This window comes from Hippoglossus stenolepis, chromosome 1 (assembly GCF_022539355.2).
Source record: "Hippoglossus stenolepis isolate QCI-W04-F060 chromosome 1, HSTE1.2, whole genome shotgun sequence".
Taxonomy (NCBI): domain Eukaryota; kingdom Metazoa; phylum Chordata; class Actinopteri; order Pleuronectiformes; family Pleuronectidae; genus Hippoglossus; species Hippoglossus stenolepis.
In genome coordinates, this window is record NC_061483.1 from 2,668,293 (window position 1) to 2,672,779 (window position 4,487).

Genomic DNA, 4,487 nt, shown 5'->3' on the forward strand with positions numbered 1-4,487 from the left:
ATAGTAGGACAAGCGAGGGGTGGAGCCTGACTGGGGGCACGCCCACCTACACCTGCGACCTGCACCCATTGTACGGTAAGAGCTGTCAATCAAACTGTATCCATGATGCCCCAATGCAAACAGTGCTTAATGGTCTATTTGACTCTAAATACTAGAGATTGAGACCAAAACTGCTAAATGTTTACGTTAGAATCTGCGTTATAATCGGCTTTTAAATGTATCTGCATTCATTTGCAGGCGGGTTGGTAATCGAGATTAGCTAAACTAAACATTTGTGTGATAAAAGAAACGTGTGCGGCCGTAAACAGTGTGCGTCTAACAGAAGATGGAGTCTTGGCCCAGATATCGTCCGTCTACACCTGAAGATTTTGGCCTAGCTGCTGAGCTCCGAGATCGCTGACGATATAAATCAAGTGAGAAGTAGTTATTTTCTTAAAAAAACTTTTAGTCGTAGCTTCAGGCCTGAAACTGAGCTGTTTATTTGAGCTAAGTATGGAGGCAGGGATCAGCTCACACCGTGTTGTAATGGAAACACTGGAGATGAACCTGTTGCCTGTCAGTGACCGTTGCTGTGCAGAGAAACATTGTGATTCACTGCAGCCACACACACACACACACACACACACACACACACACACACACACACACACACACACACACACACACACACAGGCGTTGGCATTACACTGCTGCTATCTTGGGAGTGAAATGTCTGTGACGAGAGAGAAGATCTCACTCTCTGATTCTGGAAACAGATAAAAACAACAAACCCTAAATTAATAGAAGCTCAGATCTGTTCCGTATTTAAAACTGGACGAAGGATACAGGAGTCAGTGGAGAAACTGATCCCAGATTGTGTTTAATGAAGCTGGCGGCTGATGAGTGTTTCACAGATGTGTGTGTGTGTGTGTGTGTGTGTGTGTGTGTGTGTGTGTGTGTGGCCGAATGACATCATTTCAGTCTGTTTATGTTACGTCGTGGTTCTGTGTTATTTCAGTGCAGTCAGCAGGTTTAGGAAAAACAGGACTTCATAAAACAAATCGCACAGATACAGATGGAACACAACTGTAACTGCAACTGTACATAAATGAAGCTAAAATATCTCCGATACGAACGTTGCCATCTCGTGCTGGTGACGTCACTTTGAGTCTGTGAAGTAACATTCAGGACTTTTACAAACTCAAAGACGAAAACATTATAGTCGTCTTTTATAGTCGATCGGCGAATGACGACCATCAAGGTTTAGCAGAACGATTTAACCAGATCAGAAATATAACATCTGCTCCTGTTTTTATATCCTTTCTTAAATCATTCGTTTTAAAAAGAGCTTTCATCCCTGCCTGGGTTCATTTTTTACTTTTACTCAATGTTAATGTTTTAAAGTTAGTAGCTTTAAGTGCTTTATAGATAAAGTGTATTATTTTTCCAAAATAAAAATGATTATGATAAGAAAAATAAGAAAACTTTTTTTATTTAAAATGTTTAATCCTTCAACATGTTAGATCTCATTGAAACTTTCTAGAGGTAAATGTAACATGCGCCTTTAATCAATAAACTCATTTATAATGTCATATATTTTTATTTATTTATGTATTTTTTCATGTTTTATCTGAGACCTGTGGTGGACTGGTGACTTGTGTACCAGACCTCCTCTCCCAGTAACAACCAGATGGATGTTTTATATTAATATTTGAGATTAACAAAACCAGCAGCTGCTTCTCAGGAAAATACATTTCATTTATGCCTTTTTAAAAAGGCAAAACATGATGGTATAAACTAAATTAAAGTTAATGTCATCAATTGTGTCATAACTTTAACTTTCAGATGAACAAACTTTATTCATTTGGGTCCAAACAAAGTGAATAATGATAAAAGAAAATGAACTCACTGAGTTTCTCTGGTTTTTAACATGCAGTGCTGGTATATTTACACCAGGTGGCAGACTTCGTCACACACAGGCCTGCTGCTGACACACACACACACACACACACACACACACACACACTGAACTGTATCAGCCATCGGAGAGGAGGATGTTTCCCATGATGCTTTGCTTTGTGTTGAATTCATGACCTTCAACCTCAGACTTTTCCGCTGAGCTAAAACTTGAGTGATCTGACGAACCCTAAAATCTGAACTCTGCCCCCCCAGCTGCCTTAGAGACGTTGACAACCTACTGTGGTGCTACTGGTTCTTATTTAATTCACTGTTTGTTGATCCAAGTTATTTTGTACAGGGAAAGAAAACAGCCGACAGCCAAAGTGGAAATCAGAGTCGGGCTGGTTCACTCTCACCTTCACCTCTGGAAAAGTTGACGTCAGAGTTGAGTTTATGTTGCGGATGTGATCACGTACGGACTCTGTGTGGATCAGCTGGAGCTGTTCACCCTCTGAGGTTCTATAAACCTGACGCTCAGACTTCGTATCCTGCTCCCGAGTTGCGCAGTTGCTCAGGTATTTTCTTTTTAATGAATCACTGGGGAAACAGTGAACACATGATCTCACCAGGTCGTCTTTTTTATCTCAACATCTGACAAGAAAATACTGTCAGGACGAGAGAGTGAGAAAAAACACAGAACTGCTTTGGCAGAGAAGGACGGTGATTAAAGTCAATATTTAAGTGACTCTGTATTTTCCACACTCTCTTGCTTATTTTATTTTGAAAAAAAAAGCTTGTTATACTGAAACAAAGAAAGTTTTCCTGAGACATTCTTTCGCCTCCAGCAAACCACCAGCTTCAGCCTCCTCGAGTTCCTCCCTGACGTCACTCACCTTGAATCCATTCCCTCATCTGTCTGGACTGGGTCTCCTGCGCCTGGTGCCGTCTTTATGGGACAGCTGGCAGTGTTTACTGCAGTGAGAGACTGACGGGGCGGATGTGGAAGGGAGATGATTTGAGCCAAGAGCCGAGACTGGATCTGCAACCTTCAGGACCAGACTCAGGTCATCAGATTGTCTGGTAAACGTGTTAAACAGTGACATGGCTGTGGACCTCACTGGGGAAAGAAGGAGCGAAGCAGTGAAGCACAGGAGAGAATCCAGAGGAGGAGGTTTCGCCTCAAGTGACACAAACTGAAAAGAGAAATGAACTCGAGTTTGAAATGTTTCCGAGAGCAATTTGCACGATACAAGAAATAATAAAACAGTTGGCTGAATCTCTACCGTCAGACCTGCGCTGAAGTCCGTGAAGTCTCCTGACATTCTCCGGAGGGGCACAAATGAGCGAGTCAGACTCCGGAAGATCTCCAGAGTTTCCTGCCAGCCCCCCCGAGTAAGAACTCCTGTGAATGTCCGAATGAGCCCATGTAAGAGGGAGATTATCTTGAGGATTCACCACGAGGGAGTTGTCGGTTGATGATGTTTTCTAACGCGCTAATGTGAAATATCTCAGGATGAAGAAGAGGAACTGTACACGTAGAAGACGAAGACGTAAACTGGGAAAGACGAGGAGATCTACCCAGGCTCCACCCACAAGTCTGACCCGGGACAAAGTCCAGACCACATTGTTCGGACATGTCTGTAATCCTGTAGTCAGGAGCTGTGTTGACGGGGACTCCTCCCCCCGGTCCTGACATTATGATATTTAACATCACTCCATCTCGTCCCTTTACTCCTTCACAGAAAACATGAATAATCCACTGATGGAAAATATGGAAAAGGAGTTAGTCGAAATGTTTGTAATCACACGAAGCAATAAATCAAATTGTGAAAACAGTTTAAATTCAGCATTGTTTCCTGTGAATCCTTCGTATGTGAGAATATGAGAACTTGAATTTATTGTGGACTCTGTCACTAACAACGAAAACAACCGCACAGAGAAATAATCACTGAGCTTTAAATCAGGAAATTACTCAAACATGTTGAATAATTAAATGATTTTAACACTTATTAACGTTTTAATCTCCGTCTCTGTTATTGAGATTTATTGTCTTTTCCGGGTAAACATTGGAATATTTTAGTTCACAACAATAAATGATATATAATCATCAGTTGTGTTACACTGTTTTTGTGAAACACTGGAGAAAGTGTTGAATGTTTGGCAGTCGGGGGCCTCAGACCGAGCTGTGTTAAGTGCTGTGGGAGTGTTACCACGGCAACCGATTTGTGGAGTGTTTGTGAGTGTTTCAATCTCCCGTGGGATTTGTGTGTGTGTGTGTGTGTGTGTGTGTGTGTGTGTGCGTGTGTGCGTGTGTGTGTGTGCGTGTGCGTGTGCGGTGTGTGTGTGTGCGTGCGTGTGTGTGTGTGTGTGTGTGTGTGTGTGTGTGTGTAAATAAATCAGTGTTGGCTGGAAATGCCTGGGTGACCTAATGCACAGCTGTGTGTTTTGGATGAAGAGAATTCTTTTCAAAGGGAAAAGTTCCAGTTGTGTCTCTGTGTTCAGGAGCTGAGTCTCTAATCTGAGTGTCTGAACACACACACACACACACACAGACACACACAGGGTGGTGTTGGGGCTCAGGGCTGTGACGGTCAGCCGGGAGCTTCGGT